Genomic DNA, 18,983 nt, shown 5'->3' on the forward strand with positions numbered 1-18,983 from the left:
GTTGTTATTTCTCTTTCATCTACTTTATTGTTGATGTATATAAATGCAACATATTTCTGTATATTTTGTATCCTGAAACTTTTTGCATTGGAACATTTCAGTTCTACTAGATTTATGGTGAAGTATTTAGGGTTTTACATATATATATATATATATATGTATATATATACATATACATACATATATATATACACACACATACACACACACTATACATATATACATATACACATATATACACATGTATATATACTATATAGCCATGTATATAGTATATATACATATATATGTATAGTATATATATAGTATATATATGTATAGTATGTATAGTGTGTATATATGTATATAGTGTGGATGTGTATATATATAGTATCATGTCAACTGCAAATAGTCACAGGTTTACTTCTTCCTTACCAATTTGGATGCTTTTTATTTCGTTTTCTTCTCTGATTGCTGCAGCTAGGACTTCCTGTGTTGAATAAAAGTGGTGAGAATGGGCATCTTTGTCATGTGTCTGATCTTTGAGGATTTTTGAGGCAAAGCTTTCAGTTTGCACCATTGAGAATGATGTTAGCCATTGGTTTTTCCATATAAGCCCTTTATTAAGTTGAAGTATATTCCCTCTAAACTCACTTTGGGAAGAGTTTTTATCATGAATGGATATTGCATGAATTCCAAATGCTTTTTCTGCATCTCTTTAGGTGACCGTATTACTTTTATGCTTCCTGTTGTTAATGTGATATATCATGATTGATTAGCAAATATTGAACTACACTTGTATCCCTGCAGTAAATCCCACTTGATTGTGGCAAATGATTTTTTTAAATTTGTTGGATTCAGTTTGCTAATACTTTGTTGAGGATTTTTGCAATTATGTTCGTTAGAGGTATTGGCCTGTAGTTCTTTTTTTTTTTTTTTTTTTTTTTTTTTTTTTTTTTTTTTACAGTGTCTTTGTTTGGTTTTGGTATCAGGGTAATTCTGGCCTTGTTGAATAAACGTGGAAGTTTTCCCTCCTTTTCTACTTTTTTGGAATAGTTTGAAAAGAATAGGCCTTAACTTTTCTTTAACTGTTTGGTAGAATTCATCTGTGAAGCCATCTGGACCTGCACTTTTGTTTGTTAGGAATATTGTGATTATCAATTCAGTTTCATTACTAATAACTCATCTATTCACATTTTTTTTTATTTCTTCAGTTTTGGAAGACTATATGTTTGGACGACTGTTGATTCAGTTTTGGAAGACTCTATGTTTCTAGGAATTTATCCATTTCTTCTATACATTCTTCCAATTTTTAATATGATTTTTATAATCTCTTATAATTCTTTGCATTTTTGTGGTGTTGGTTGTTATTTCTTCTCCATTTCTGATTTTTTTTAAATATGAGTCTTCTCTTTTTTTCTTAATGAGTCTGACTAAAGATTTATGAGTTTTGTTTATCTTTTCAAAGAACCACCTTTTGGTTTCATCGATCATTCTATTGTCTTTTTAGTCTCTCATTTATTTCTGCTCTAATCTTTATTATTTCCTTCCTTCTACTAGCTTTGGGCTTTGTTCTTCTTTCTCTAGCTACATTAGATGTAAGATTATGTTGTTTGAGATTTTTCTTGTTTCTTAATGTAGGCCTGTATCACTATACATTTCCCTTTAGAACTGTCTTTACTGTATCAGAGTTTAGTCCACATATTTTCATTTTCATTTGTCTCTGTATTTTTTTTATTTCTTTGTTGACTCATTGGTTTATAATAGCATGTTACTTAGCCTCCATGTGTTTCAGTTTTTTCCACCTTTTTTTTTGTAATTGATTTTGAGTTTTATACCATTATGGTCAAAAAAGATACTTCATATGTTTTTAATCTTCTTAAATTTATCAAGACTTGTTTTGTGGCGACACATGTGATTTATCCTGGAAAATTTTCCATGTGCCCTTGAAAAGAATGCATATTCTGGGGCTTCTGGTTGGCTCAGTAGGTTAAGTGTCCGACTCTTGATTTCAGCTCAGGTTATGATCTCCTGGTTCATGAGATCAAGCCCCACAGTGGGCTCTGTGCTGACAGTGTGAAGGCTGCTTAGAATTCTCTCTCCCTCTCTCTCTCTCATCCCTCCCTCCCCTGCTTGCACGTACACACAACTTTCTCACAAAATAAATATTTTTTTAAAAGAAAAGAATTCGTGTTCTGCTGTTTGGGGATGGAATGTTCTGTGTATATCTGTTAGGCCTATCTGGTCTAATATGCCATCAGAGCCACTGTTTCCTTGTTGATTTTCTGTGTGGATGATCTATTCATTGATATAAGTAGGATGTTAAGTCTCCTACTCTTATTATATCACTGTCAATTTATCCCATTATGTATGTTAATACTTGCTTTATATATTTAGGTGCTCCTGTGTTGAATGCATATTTATAATTGTTATAAACTTTTGTTGGATTGAACCATTTATTATGTAATGTCCTTCTTTGTCTCTTGTTATGGTCTTTGTTTTAAATTCTCTTTTGTCTGATGTAAGTATTGCTAGCTCAGCTTCCTTTTTTTTGCTCTGTTTATATGGTTAATATTTTTCCATCCTCTTACTTTCAGTCTATATGTGTCTTTAGGTCTAAACTGAGTCACTTGTTAGGTAGCATATAGATGGCTCTTGTTTTTGTTTTGTTTTGTTTTTTATCCATGCAGTCATCCTATATCATTTGATTGGCTCATTTAGTCCATTTACATTTAAAGTAATTTTTTTATGATTCAAGGATTTATTAAGTTATACACGCAAAACATACTGCTAATTGCATTAGCAAAAGATCAATGTAAAAACACTCCACAAGTCTGAAACTGTCAATTTAAAAAATTTTGTTCTAGTGGTTGAAAGGCCCAACCTTATATTCTTGCTGGTGGGTAAACTGTACAGAACTTGGTTAGCAGCAGCAGGGGCTTACAGAGCCGCACAGACCCAAAAGAACTTAGGCAGAGCAACAGGAAGGTTGTGTGTGTCTGGGGGGTGGGGGCAGGGGAGTGAGGTGAGGAGGAGGGTCAGCATTAGTCAAGGTACAGTACTGGTGATCTGGTGAGACAATGATGTTAAGAAAGTTCATGGTTTAGGAATATCTAAAATATTTCAAAAACTATAAAGCTGCAACACATGATTTTTTTTTGCCTAATTACTAGAAAACTAAGGAAAACACTTATTAGCTTTGAATAAAGTAACAAGGGAACAGGAATGCACTTTTACTAACCTAAAAAATAATCTAATGCATTATCAGAAAGATTTTATAATACAAGGAGGCATATTGTTCATTAAGAAGGGGTTCTAAAATAAAAGCACTAAGTTAGCAACTATGGGAATGACCAGTTCAAAGATGAACTAAATGCCCGATTTTAGGAGGGATGGCAGGTCTAAGAAAAAAATCTTAAAACAGTGATGATACTGACCTCTCATCATTCACTGCATCTGACAGAAACTAACTTTTTAAGATTTTACTCGTGACACTTTCACTCAGTTTAATAATGATGCGCACAGTGTCATGTAAATTAACCTCCATATTTTGTAAGAATATTGTCTTGTCCTCTGATGGCCTCCCGTGAAGCACACACCTGCCCCCATGTGCCCACGACCACAGCGGAGCCTTCATCACAGGGAAGGGAGTCAGAGGGCGGTTCCAAATCTCAGCCAAAGCTAATACACTAACTTAAAAAAACAAAAATCTCACTGCAAAATAAAAAAGATTGATCCAGAGAGCTGAGTCATTACCCTCGATCCATGAGGACACACAGCACGGTGTTGGGGGTGGACATGGGTTGTGCTAGGTGGCAATTTTCAGAAAGGAGCCTGTATGGCTCTCCTGTCAGACTAGTTAGCAGGTGTCTGCATTTCTGAACTTGAGAGGCTGCAGTCTCTTCTCATAGACAAAGGTCTCAAACAGTTTAGTGCTTAAGGTTCGCAGCACAACAGTGCAACTTAGTTCACAAGGTATTTTGGCAACTCTTAATCTGAGCAAGAGTAAGGGCTTTTGAAAAATAAGGCTTTAAGAAAGCTTGCCATTTTAGGGATACATTTTAATGTGAAAATTTGAAGTCTTAAACTTTAAACAAATAAACCCTAAAAATTACTGATTTGTTCAAAATGGTTTTATGGAAAAACTAATCTGTAACAAAAAGATGGCATTGAGTGTGAAGGCTCCACCATATTTGAGCAAAGTGTACAAAGGTTCCGAGGGGGACAGGGCAGGAGAGGGGCCCAGACATTTACAACAGCAGGCATTTTCTTTCCCTCCTCTTGACTGGAGGGGGCCAGAGAACTGTTCGACTAGCTTCATCAAACACTGTCTTGAGGCCTCTCTGCGTGACAGCCAGGCACTCTAGGTATTTTACAGCACCCATCTAACTTCGTTACAGCCAAACCCTGCTGGTAGGTGATGGGAGTCAGCTTCTTGTCTTTCAGTTGCCCAATCCTGTCTTTGTCATCCCTGAGGTCAAGTTTAGTTCCCACCAAGATGATGGGGGTGTTGGGGCAGTGGTGTTGCACTTCAGGGTACCACTCTGCTCCAACATTTTCAAATGACACAGGACTCACAAAAGATAAAGCATATTAAGAATACATCTGTTCGCTGAGAGGATAAGGGACGTAATCTGCCATAATCTTCTTGTCCAGCTGTATCCCATAAGCCCAGATTCACTGGTTTTCCATCCACCATAACATTGGCAGAATAGTTGTCAAAGACAGTGGGATATATTCTCCAGGAAATGCATTGGTTGTGTAACTGATCAGTAGGCACGTTTTACTACAGCTCTGTAGTACGCCACCACACGTTTGATGGCCTGCATCTGGGCCGCTTGCTGGGCCTCAGCAGGCTCAGGGGAGGCAGGCAGGCAGGTGGGCGGGTGACTGAGGGTGGCGGGGTGCCAGGGCTGCTGTCCATGCCGCCTCACCCTCCACCTACCGGAAGACAGAGCCCAGAAGTGGCCACCACCCAAAAGCTGGAGAAAACTCTAAAGTAATTATTGATGGGTGTGTACTTGGTGCCATTCTGTTAATTGTAGGTACTTTTTAAATTATAATTAACATACAGTGTTATATTAGTTTCAGATATGCAGCATAATGTTTCAACAATTCTATACATAACACAGTGCTCATCACAATTAGTGTAGTCACCATCTGTCACCAAATAGTGTTATTATAATTTCATTGACTATATTCCCTATGCTGTACTTTTCATCCCTGTGAGTTATGTATATTATAACTGAAAATTTCTACTTCTTAATGCCCATTCTTTTTGTTCTTCTCTGTTCTTTTTCTCTTGTTCTCTTCCTGTGTGGTTTGATGGCCTTCTTTAGTGTTATGCTTGTATTCCTTTCTCTTTGTTTTTTGTGTATTATAGATTTTTGACTTGTGGTTACTATGGGGTTCGATTATAACCTGTTATGTGTATAGTAGTCTATATTGAGTTGATGGTCTCTTAACTTTGAACACATCCAGAAGCACGAAAGTTTTACTCTCCACTTCACATTTTATGTATATGATGTCATATTTTACATCTTTTATTTTGTATATCCTTTGACTAATTTTTTGTAGATATAATTGATTTTACTAATTTTGTATTTTAACCTCCATACTGGCTTTATAAATGATTAATCTAGTACCTTTACTACAGGTTTGCTTTTACCTGTGAAATTTTTTCTGTTCATTATTTTCTTACTTCTAGTTACGACCTTCTCTTTCAATTTAGAGAATTCTCTTTAACATTTCTTGTAAGGCTAGTTTAGTAGTGATAAACTCCTTTAACTTATGTTTGTCTGAGAAACCCTTTTTCTCTTCTATGATGAATGATAATCTTGCTGGGTAGAATATTCTTTGTTATAGGTGTTTTCTTTTCAGAACTTTGAATACCTTATGCCACTTCCTTCCGGCCCTCAAAGTTTCTGCTGAAAAATCAATTGATACCCTTGTGTGATTTCCCTTCTATGAAACTGTTTTCTCTTGGTGCCTTTAAAATTCTCTCTTTGCCAAAGAATAAGAGACTGTTAAAAACTGAGAACAAACTGAGGGTTGATGGGGGGTGGGAGGGAGGGGAGGGTGGGCGATGGGTATTGAGGAGGGCACCTTTTGGGATGAGCACTGGGTGTTGTATGGAAACCAATTTGTCAATAAATTTCATATATATATATATATATATATATATATATATATATATATAAATAAATAAAAATAAAATTCTCTCTTTATTATTACTTTTTGTCATTTTAATTATAATGTGTTTTGGTGTAGACATCTTTGGGTCCATATTTTTAGGGTCTCTCTGTGCTTGCTGGACCTGGATGTCTGTTTCTTTCTGCAGATTAGGATGTTTTCAGCTATTATTTCTTTACGTAAGTTTTCTGCCTCCTCCTCTCTCTCTTCTCCTTCTGGGATACCTATAATGCAAATGTTATTACACTTGATCTCACAGAGTTCCCTTAACCTATTCTCATTTTTTTTATTCTTTTTTTTTTTCTTTTTGCTGTTCAGCTTGGTTACTTGTCATTACCCTGTCATCCAGATTGCTAATATGTTCTTCTGCATTCTCTAATCCCCTGTTGATTCAATTGGTGTACTTGTTATTTCAAGTTATTGAATTCTTCAGCTCTGACTGGCTCTTTTTTATATTTTCTGTTTATTGAAATTCTCACTGAGTTCATCCACTCTTAAGTCCAGTGACTATCTTTATGACCATTGTTTTGAATTCTTTATCAGGCATATTGCTTATCTCCACTTCATTTAGCTATAATTTTTGTCTTGTTCTTTCATTTGGGACATGTTCTTCTGCCTCCTCATTTTTTCTCTCTGTGCTTGTTTCTGTGTATTATGTAGGCCAGTTATGTTTTCTGGTCTTGAAAGTAGTGACCTTGCATAGAAGAGGTCCTGTAGCACAATGCCTTCTGGTCATCAGAACCAGGCACTCCAAGGGTGTCCCGTGTGGGCTGAATGCACCCTCCTCTTGTGACTGAGCTGTGATTGCCTTTGGCCCAGCTGGTTGCAAGGATCTGTGTTGCTTGCTGTGGGCACACTGGGCAGGGTTTCCTCCCCATATTATTAAGGACCTTCTTTGTGGCCCACTTGGGCTTATTGGTGAGCGGGGCAGGTACTCACCCTAGCTCTATGCAATTAGCCTCTCTGTCACAGCAGCAGGTGCACCAAAGGGCAGGGCACAGCTGCAGCACCTAGAGGTGCACTGGTGTGTGGGGTTATCTGCCACCAGCCTCACCAGGGCATGAGCCACTTTGGTGTGGTGCCAGTCATGGCGGGGGCTGATCCAGGTGAGGTGGGTGCCTGCGGAAACAGGCAGTTGGGATGCAGTGGGTTCACAGGGGAACGTTGGGGTAAGTCGTGCAGTTCTAACAAGATAAATGGAAGGTGTTAGCACTGGTTCCAGAAAAGTGTCTGGCTATCTAGGTTGGGGGATGGGAAAAGAAATGGCAGCCACCAGAACTTTTGTTCCAGGAGAAGTCTCCTACAGATCCCTGTCCCTCTTACACACATTCTAAGATTATTCAATGAATCTCCTTCACATATACCCCAAACGCTTTTCAAACTGCTGCTTCTGATCTGTGTCTTGGGCCAAATTATTTAGAATGCTGACTTTTTAAGGGCAGGGTCTCAGTTTTCTTCCACCCTCTGGCTCTCCTGAAGTTAAGCCTGTTGGTTTTTAAAGCTGCTGGAGTTAAGCCCCACTGATTTTTAAAGTTCTTGGAATCAAGTCCTGCTGGTTTTTAAAGCTAGATGCTATGGGAACGGTCTTCCCAGGGGAGGTCCCCAGTGCCAGAGATGCCCAGTGTGGTGTCTGATCCTCTTGCTTTTCCATACTTGTGATGTCCCTCCTGTTTCTGGTTAGTCTGACCAGGGGTTTGGTTCGCAACTATGTCTCTATCTCTTCTACCCTTTTCTATGATTAGCAGTGAGAAGTCTGTTCTGCCAGTCTTCAGGTGGTTTTTCAGAGTTAGTCGTATGGACGCAGCTGTTATATTTGTATGTCCATGGGATGAGATGAGCTCAGGAGCCTCCTACTCTGCCATCTTCTTAAAACTCCTAGGTCTTTAATAAATAAATGCAATGATTACAGAAAGGGATCCTTTATATCCATTTTATATGTTTGAATTAGTTTATAATTTCTCAATTATTTTTATGAACGATTCCAAGACATCTTTCCAGACTGGAGTTAAATGTCTGAGTTTTATCTTTTTTCTTCTAATGTTTTGTTTGTTTTTGTTTGTTTGTTTGTTTGGAGTCTTTAAAACTATGTTAGAAGTCATTACAAGTTCCAAGTCCTTAAAATGTTATTATGTCCCAACAGCCTTATGTTAGGAGACCATCTTGTTACACAAAAACTCTTTCGAAAGTTTTAAAATATGTTAAAAAATGCTTGAAGCTGCTCTATGAAAGACAATGTTAAGAGAATGAAAAGACAAGCCACAAACTAGCAAATATGTGTAGAACACATATCTGACAGAGGGTTTGCCTGTAAATATACACAAGAACCTTTTAAAATTCATCAGTAAGGAAACAAATAACCCAATTTAAAAATGGACAAAAGATTTGAAAAGACACCTCACCAAAGAAGATAAACAGGTGGCAAATAAGCTCATGAAAAAATGCTCACCATCATTTGTCATTAGGGAACTGCAAATTAAAACAATGATGATAAACCAGTACTCATCTATTAGAATGGCTAAAATCCAACAGACTGACCATAACAATTGCTAGTGAGTATGTGGAGCAGCAGAACTTTACATTCATAGCTGCTAGGAATGCAGAATGGCACCGCCACTTTAGAAGACAGTTTTATGTTTTCTTACAAATCTACACATAGGTGTACCATACGGTCCATAAATCATGCTCCTGGGCATTTACCCAACTGATTTGAAAACTTCTGTGTTCCAAAAACATGAACGTTTATAGCAGCTTAATTCATAATCACCAAAAACTGGAAACAACCAAGATGTCCTTAATAGGTAAATAGATAAACAAAGGGTGACACATTCATACAAAGGGATATTATTCTATGATAAAAAGAAATGGGCTATCCAAGCCATGAAAGACATAGATGAGTATTAAATGCATATTTCTAGGTGAAAGAAACTAGTCTGAAAAGGCTACACATTATGTAATTTCAATTACATGATACTCTGGAAAACATAGAAACTGTAACAACAATAAAAAAAATTACTGGTTTCTAGAGGTACAGGGGAATGGAAGAGATTTTGAATAGGTAAATCACAAGGGATTTTTTTTAGGGCAATTAAACAATTCTGTATGTTCTATAATAGTGGATATACAACACTACACATTTGTTGAGACCAGTGTATTGAGAAGCCGAAAACATGTTATCTCACATACGGATTTTCTGGTTCTATAAACACAGCAATTTTATTAAATTCTATTGTATTTCCTCACCACTAAGAGAAAAAAAAGTGTATGGTTTTGTTTATAATTGTATACTCTGTATTACTGAGCATTTTGTGATTGGGGAAAGCTATTATTTTGACCAGGCATTAATGAAACCTTAGTCTTCCACTTACAGTTTTACATATCAGGAGACTGTGATGATTGTGAAAATTTCCCACAAACTGGATTCTGCCTCCATTCATTTCAAAACTCATTTCTCATCCATCACCCGCATACTTCTGGTGCCAGATCCATAAGACACATTCACTAGGGCATCATGATACAACCTCACATATACTTTTAGGTCATGGTGTCCTAGTAAATTGGCACAGTGTCCAGTGGGAGTGTTTCTGGAAGCCATTCCCACATGAGAGGTACTTTAATATCTTAAAGATAAATGCAAGTGGCTGCAAATTTTACAAAAATATATTACTATATGAATACATTGCTAGCTCCTCTCTATGACATATAGAGGGCCTGTATAAGTGAGGACCAGAAATCTGAATTTCTTTAGCTTCACAGAAAATCAGCCTCCAGGCATTAGGGGTCTTCTATTCTTTCAGTTTGCAGGTAAAATAGCAATCAAGATTATCGGCTAAGAGTGGGTATGAGGAATGTAGTGGGTGGTTTGGAAGAGAAAATAATGTATGAAATAGCTATGAGAATGGAAAAGCAATGGACTAGAGAAATAGAATTGTTGAGCAGCATTAAGACCCACTTGATGGGAAGGAATCTACAGAGAAATTAGTAGGCATGATGGCGTGTTGTACACCAGACGTGTTTAGCCATACGAGTGCAGACAGAGAGCGCATGGATAACTGGATTTGAGCAGGGTTGTCATTTAACAAGCAAATATTAGGAAATGAGAGGGATTACATAGAAGGTATATGCAGGAGAGTGATTATTAATGCTGGATTGTGGATTTTAACCTGTATAAGGAGAGAAGAGAGGACATCAAGTTTGACAATTAGTGGAAAATGGTAGAATCGATAGATTGACAGGCCCACTGGATCAAAGAGAATAAACTGGAAAGATACAAAGTGGTGGTCAGAGATGGAATACATGGAATTGAAGCGATTAATGGATTGCAATCAATGGCAATGACAAAGGCTACAGGAAGACCATCAAACTAGGGGACTAGGATGGTGTTGAGGACTGGTTCATTAGGAGAAAAGTTCGAGGACCTGAAGGGACAGGATGTTGAAAGGATCATTTATGTGCATATCAAAATCCCAAGAATGAAGACAGGAGTACAAATGAGTGACAGTGAACCAGGTGCTAACACCATCAAGAAATGAGGCCGTAGAGCCTGGGAGTTATATATGGAAGGAACAGTGAGTGGCAGTGGAAAATCTAATGAGATACAAATCTGGGAGGGAGGAGAGAGGAGAAAGTAATACAGAAGCGGTAAGAACAGATAACTCACTTCTGGACCCTGTGATTGTTATGGAGGAAACACAGCCACCAAATGAGAAGGCTGAAGAGATAGATACATCCTCAGAAGACAGACTCGTTTTAATTTTGAGTAAGATGAAGGAAAAGTTTTGAAAATACATTGGATTTTGCAAAGTATGGGCTTTGGAATTCCAAAGGGCACACATTATATTACAGTCTCAGTGTCCATCTGTAATTTCCTGGCTATTGTGGCACAGTGAATAGAGGTCTATTGAATGTTACACATTCTTCTAATAAATGAAAAATGTAAGGCTACAGAATAGCATTATATACATATATATGTGTATATATACACACACACACACACACACACACACATATTCACATATATGTATATAGTTTGCTCATGCCAAAAAGTTCTCAAAGTTAACACAAAGTAGTGGTGTTCATCTGTGTGTGTGTGGGGGGGGATCTAAATACAATGAATGTTGAAGGGATACGTTTGCCTTTATTTTATAGCCTGCTGTAGTACAATATTGAAATGTATAATGATGAGACAATTGAAATATGAATACTTACTGACTCTAATATTAAGGAATTGTTCATTTTTCTTAAGTGTGGCAAGTATATCATGGGTTTTTTTTTTAATTTAGAAATACGTATTTACAGATCAAATATTTTTGGGTATTGGCCTAAAAGTAATATGAAAGGGGGAGTGGATAAAGAGTATAGATAGGAGACTTAGATACAAGATCATTCTGTAGTTGAGTAAAGTTGAACCTAGGCTATGGTTACATGGGGGTTACATTACACTACTGTATTTTTATACATGTTTCAAAGTGTTCATAATAAAATGTTATAGAAAATAACTTATCAGACATTATAATAGGTAGTATCTATTCAGTTAAAATTTTGTTTCATTACACACTTTATTATATTAAATTTGGGGAACATAGTGTTATAAATATTCATGGTCCTACCCCTCACATTGTTTATGGCTTAAAAGTAAAAACAATTAGCAATCTCCTCTCCTTCCCCAAAATTATGAGATGGACCAAGGAGGGCCTTGTAAGCCATGTTAAGGCATTTGGGTTTTCCTTTGAAAATAATGAGAAACGATTTAAGTGTTCCAACCAGAAAAAAATATCAGATGTCTCCATATTATTTGTTCTAACTTGAGGAACTGATTGAAAAAGGGCTAGGTATGTGTGATCAGTTAGGAGGTTATTAAAATTGTCTAGGCTTACATTGGTGAAATTGCAATACAAAGGCTGAACAGAAAAGGCAGAATAAGCAAAGAAGTTGAAAAGACATGGTGGGTGAATAAATATTATGTCATAAAGCTAGGGTATATGGTCTGAAAAGTCAAATACCGACCAGAGGTTAGCAGGATAATGATTTATTGCCTAAACCATATTCGCCACCATGGTGTTTGATCTTGCCATTCCTCTTCTCAGAAACACACAGTGGTTTCCCATGGCCCCTAAGAATGTCTACCCTCCTTGTTGTGACATTCAAGGTCATGCTCTCATCTCTCTGTGTATCTCTTTTTGCATTATATACTCTGGGTGCACTGATTTGATCTGATAGAATATATAGCTTCTTGCTTTGGAAGGTGCTGCTCAGACTGGGCCTAATTCTCCTCTGTCAAAATTTGTCTTACCCTTGTAAGTCTTATTAGCCCAAACACCCAACTCCTCCATAATCCCATGTAGTCTATATCCATTCCTCCTTTCTGCATGCTCTAAGGACATTAACTGGACCTCAGCTTTATACTTAGGTAATAACTTCAGTGTGGTTTTATAAATATTATAGTCGTTTTCAGATCTTCTCCCCAACCAAGTTAGAAACCTCTTGAGGTCAAACAGTGTTAACTTTATCTTCTTCGATTACCTTACCTATTTTAGTAACCGGTAAATACGTCCATATTATAACAAAATCTAGATTTTAGCTTATATGCTCAACCATTTTTTAAACATGTGTGATAACCTTGATATCAAATGACAAGGCAAACTTATGAGAGTGCATAAAATTCTTTATTTAGAACAATAAAGTATATGTATATATATATAATGTAATTTCAAATTCAAACCTGTATAAAAAAGGGTCAGGACATATACCTAGTTTAAAAAGTACACATATAGTATATACACATACACATCACATTTTACAACGTTTTTTATTTAATTACACTTCAGTCATAATAAACTAGAATAGTGTTGACATACATTTACATTACAATATGCAAACTCCAATCTATGAATGAACTAGCAATGTATCTATGCATCCATCTAAATGTTTGAATACTTTTCAAGTCCATCAATTTAAAAAATAGCGACAAATGGACACTATAATCACACATTAATCCTTATAATATAGGATATTTTTATTGAAAAAATTTTGAGCCTTATAGCTGAGAAATCAAGTAGTTGAAAATACTATGTTTTTAAAACAATTTTATTTTTAAAAACATCATAAAGATGTAGTTGGAGATGGCAGTTATAAATTTACAATGCTTAGGAAACATTTTAGGATTATGAATATCCACTTTAAATTATTTCTAAAACATCTTGTTAGGAAATAAAAGTACCATTACTTTATTTGTAACAAAGGCATTTCCAGACTTGTTAATGAAAAGCAGCAAAACCATAATTTGTGCAATAAAATATCATAAATTAACTAGTTAGAATTTCAATGTTTATATTTTAATGCCAATTTTACAAAATAATACTGTTTCAAAGACAAGCTGGCTTACTTTAAAATTCTTATCCCACCTTCTAATTTTAAAATGAAATTTATGGATGACCCCTTTCCAAATGGATTATAAATTATTTTTTGGCACTCAAAAACTTTAAGCATCTTACATTTCTGTTCTAAGCTTTTAATAAAATGACAGCATTTAAATGCTTAATTTGGTGCATTTCCAAATGTTGCACATATCTTATAGTATCTCTTCCTGACTAAAATGCACTCGTGGTTTTCATTCTTCAGAGGTGATCCAAAAATGTTTACTTAAGCAAAGGAAAAAGCCATCTCTTGTGTAAATGGTTACCCAATTCACCCTATAGTAGATTGAATTTTACTTTTACTAATGGATCCTATTTACATTACAAACAAGAATAGCAATGACTTTTTGTGTTCAAATTGCTTATTCACAGATCAGAATGGAATATCTCATATGGAATAGTTTCAGATCTATTTTGTTGTCTTTGTCAGTCAGATATCAATAGGTTTCACACCTAAGGTGTGACCTCCAACTTCACCATAAATAAAACATGGAGATCCAAAGAGAAGAGGTGACTTACCAATATCAGTTAACAGCAGAGAAGTTTCTTACAATTTTTTCCAACATCTGCCTCATTATGCCAAACTGTCTTTTGAAAAATTTCTAAGAATACGTGGGAAATGGCTAAAAGCCCCATATTGGAATTACATTTTGAAACCAAAACCTAGCTGCAGAAAAATATTGAGATATCCATGAATCATGAATCATGAATGGATTTTTCTGTTAATTTCAAACCTCAGTTGAATTAGAATACCAAAATATGCCACAAAGTTTCCCCGAAGTACTTTCATACTCAATTAAATGTGTTAATTCTTACTAAAAGCAAACACTACATTAAAAAACGCGTTTTCATTCTTCATATACTTAATTCTTTTTAAAGAGAATAGGGTACTTATTCTATTATCATATTGAAAAAAACTGAAATTTGTCTCTGACTCACTAAAAAATGGCAGTGTGGTAAGCACGTTAGATTATAATACAAAATCCGGCAACACTTTGATATTACTGGGCAGGCACCATTTATCACAGAGCCAGTTTCTTTATAGACTTGTGTTCTACCAAAGAGGTGCAAAGCTTTTAGTATAATTTAGAATCTGCAGACTTCTGAGATCATTTTAAAAGGCAATTTTGGAACATTACAAAAGATATCAGATACATGGCACCAATTTAAAAGGTGATTTCATGATTGATAATATCAGTTGTGAGTTTTCCATGATTTCTGAAGGATATTCAGCACACATATCAGATAAAATAAAGCAAATGTGTGTGTATGTGTGTATATATATATACACACACGTACACACACACACACACACATATTCATCTCAAAGCAGATATGACATATAATTCCCAAGCAGCCAGCATCCAAAATCATGTTCAGCCTTTTTCTACTGTTCATGCATTTTATTGAACTTTAGTGTTTTAAAAATTGGTAATTCACGTAACTCTCAATGAACTAATACATTTAATTAGGTAGAATATATCACCCCTTGCCTATGATGCCAGATTTCATAACTTGCTGAATTTGTTATTTAACTCTATTGATTAGGACCATGTCCTTGAGTGTTAAAACCCAGCTCCTGCCTTTGAGAATAAAAGTGCATTTATTGTACTCTCAAGCTCATTAAACAGCATTTTCTCATGGCTAAGAAAATCAAAACCATTGGTGAAATAAACTATTAAATTGAGAAGTATCAATCTTCTCAATCTACACCTGACCTACACACATAACTCATACTAACTTATATCTAGTTTCTTCAAAAAAATCAAAGCCACACACTGAGAGTCAGGTCCTTTCAGCAATTAAACTGATCGCTGGTTTTATTACTAAACGTTTGATCCATGGGATATTTAAGGGCCTGAGTAAGTCAATGCAGCTTCCCAAAACACCTGGGTTGTGTCTTAGAGAAATGACTACCATCTGAGGAAGCCCAGCACTTTAGAGAAGGAAGGGATTGTAGAAATCATCTGGGCTTTTTGGTACAAAAAAGCGCAAAAGCCGCTTCACTGGAGTTGTATTTGGATCCTCTTTTAACATGAAGTCCAACTATACTAGAAATTCTTGGACTTTTGAAATAAAGGAAAGCTAGCAGTTTTTCATGCCCTTTTGTATCACTACATTGAAAATGATCATCTGAGGGGGCAGAACATGACAATAATGTTATAACAAGAATTAAGTTATAATAGCTTTGGATCCCTTCATCTGTATGTTCATGACCTACTGAAAGAATCTTAAACCACAAGAAACCATTTCTTTAGTCAGATCTTTGACTATTAAAAAAAATGGCAAGGGAAATTCACAAAATGTCTTACAAGTTTTAGTTTAAAAGCATGATGTCCATCTTGAGAATTCTTACCAAATTCACTCTTAATACAACAAACGCTGTCACACATTTTAAACAGCAAACTGACATGCATAACTACATAAAGCTCGCTATTTTAAATTCATAAATATTAATATAGAGTGCCTGGTTTTAAATAAATGGATCCCTTAAACTGATAATGGTGATTATACGAGAAATAACTAAAATTTCCTGATTCCTTTCATTCTTATAAAAGCCAAGTAACCTAATTTTCAATACCCATATTACCATGTGGGTGTGGTTTTCTAATCTTAGATACTAAATATAATTTTTAGTTTCTCTCATGATGTAAATTGAAAATGAGACCTTCATACATTCAGCAATTTCTCTTAAGTCCCTTTACATAACTCTGTAATAGTTTTAGAATATAAACATTTCATAATATATTTTGCAAGCACAATTTATACACTCTATAAGTGGTAGGGGAAAGGGGTGCAAAATGTCCTCCTCAGTGACCGTGCTGTTCAGTGTTCATGGCTTCTTTGGGCCATAACTCCTTTGGAGAGTCTCCTCTCTGCAAAGGCATCAATGTTTTTTTTAGGGGGTGGTTTTGTTTTTTTTTTTTTTTACATTTTTATTCAACTTACTTAAACCAAAGCAAACCAAAACAAAAACAACCCAGTTCATCCATTTCTCCCAACCACCCCCATCCCTTGCAACTACCAATCTTTCCTTTGTATCTATGAGCTTGGTATTTTTAATTTTTTTACTTAAAAAATTTTTTTAGATTCCACATATAAGAGAGATCATATGGTATTTCTCATTCTGACCTATTTCACTTAGCATAATGCCCTCAAGTTCCATCCATGTTGTCACAAATGGCAAGATTTCATTTTTAGAGCAGAATCCACTGTATGTATAATATGTGTGTTATACACACACACATGTAACACATTTTCTTTATTCATCTATTGATGGACACTTACATTGTTTCCATATCTTGGCTATTATAAATAATAATGCAATGAACATGGGGCTTATACATCTTTTAGAATGTGTTTTCATTTTCCTCAAATACCCAGAAGTGGAACTGCTGGATAACATGGCAGTTCTATTTTAATTTTTTTGAGGAAACTCAAAATTTCCCATAGCGACTGCACCAATATACAGTCCCACCAACAGTGCACAGGGTTCCCTCTTAATTCTTATATTTTTGATAATAGCCATTCTAACAGGTATGAGGGATATCTCATTGTGGTTTTGATTTGTATTGCTCTGTTGATTGATGGTGAGCATCTTTTCATGTACCTGTTGGCCATTTGCAGGTCTTCTTTGGAAAAACAACTACTCAGATCTTCCCATTTTTAAGTTAGAGGTTTTTTTCTTTTTCTTTTTTTTGCTATTATTGTAGGAGTTCTTGGTAGATTTAGCTATTAGCCCCTTATCAGATATATGACTTGCAAATATTTTCTCCCATTCAGGTTTTTTTTCCCATTTTATTGATGTCATCACTGTTCTAATACAATACTGACTCCCAAGCATGGATAGATCCAGCTAACCATGTCCATTTGTCTAGTGGGAGATAGGTTTATGTCAAGAAGAGACCAAGATCAGACCCAGACCATTAATTAGCAGCTACAAGGCTGACATGTTGCCTACTCCAATCATTTTGTTCCTACTGCTTTCTAAATGTAGACTGGCTGATGCTGTTGAGTTTTTGTTTTTAACATTTTTTCTAGATTCATTTCAGAAAAATTATCCCCACTATACAGGATGAAATCTACTTGCAAAGACCAAGATTACTATGAACTGCAGGTTGTAACTGAAAATAAAGCTATGTGACTTTTCAGCAATTAGACACTTCTGGAGGCATGCAAAATGGTGCATGCAATCTGGGACACGTGCTTTCTCTCCCAACGTCAGTTGCAAGTTCTAAATGAGACCACCAGTCCCCCAGGTCTTTAAAATAGAGTCCTGCTCCATGCAAGGTCTTCTTTATAGATGATTAATTCAGTGCCAGTTTCACAGTAAAACACTTTGTTCCAATTTGTGAATCATCCATATAGAGTCATGGGTAGCAAGAACAGATAAAAATGCAGTCTGTTACTCCAGACAGAATATGAATTTGTTTAAAGCTGCTTCATTTATGAAGCAAACATGAACTGTTACCCGCCTAGAGAGGAAAGAAAAGAGAGAGATTATGGTGTATCTGCTTTCTGCCTTCTTTCCATTCTCAATAGCTGAATTCATAGGACTACAGAATGAGTAATATACTTAAAATACAAGCTTCACTTACACAAGCTACAAGAACTTGAGAAATCTTTTCCTAGATGCAATGATTAGTCACTCTCCGTGACCTTCCTGGTAACATTTAACATTATCTGAATGATCTTACTCATTGTTTGACTCTCTCCTCTCATTAAAATGTAAGCTCCATGAGGACAGAGACCTTTGTCTATCTTTTTTACTGCTGTACTCCAACACCTAGAATAATACCTGGCAAAGGAAATATTCAATAAATATTCCTGGAACATAAGGATGGATGAATGAATACCCAGTGGCCTTCACACCCATTTGCATACTATAGATTGTTTCCATTTGTGGTAAGAGGGTTATTTTGCAGCCTGAATTTCTCTAACCAAGCTATGAAAAGGTAGTATATACATGGTGAGGGGAGAGGGTTTTTGAAAGACAAAGACAGTGTCTAGAGAGAAATGCAGTAGCATTAAGGAGACATCGGCGGAGAAGCTAATAAGAGACCATCAACAAACAGCAGCCTTCTGGTCACTGAGCAATGCCAGTATCTTAACTGCTAAGCCATCACTTCTCCCAACTGAGGAAACAGCAGCAGCAAGAGGGCTTTCAAAACTGTCAGCCAAGAAAAGGAAGAAATCTTGGCATCACATCCGGACAAAGTCTCTGGGGAGGTTCATTTGGCCTTAACATAACTTATACTTGTTGAAACATTAAAGCCAGACATTGTTTCAGTTCTTCAGAGCTGGTGCTAATCCACTGAGCTTTGGACTCAGCTTTTAGATTTTCAACTTTCACATCAAGTCTCTCTACTTACTTAACTATTTTTTTCAAAGATCGTATCT

At 35.9% G+C, this 18,983-nt stretch overlaps 1 protein-coding gene and 1 pseudogene across 1 annotated transcript in view; both read right to left on the minus strand.

Annotated features, from left to right (window-relative positions):
* Window positions 1-4,229: 4,229 nt before the first annotated feature.
* Window positions 4,230-4,808, minus strand: LOC124502381 (ras-related C3 botulinum toxin substrate 1-like; annotated as a pseudogene).
* A 13,223-nt stretch (window positions 4,809-18,031) lies between these two features.
* KITLG (KIT ligand) overlaps window positions 18,032-18,983 on the minus strand; it is an 80,713-nt gene continuing 79,761 nt past the window's right edge. Inside the window, exon 10 of the mRNA XM_047067410.1 lies at window positions 18,032-18,058. The gene's annotated coding sequence lies outside the window, so the exon portion shown is untranslated. The remainder of the gene's footprint in view (window positions 18,059-18,983) is intronic.

Source organism: Lynx rufus, unplaced genomic scaffold, assembly GCF_022079265.1.
Source record: "Lynx rufus isolate CCGP_SWC_20201006 ecotype Redwood Valley unplaced genomic scaffold, mLynRuf1.p SCAF_7, whole genome shotgun sequence".
NCBI classification, from domain to species: Eukaryota; Metazoa; Chordata; class Mammalia; order Carnivora; family Felidae; genus Lynx; species Lynx rufus.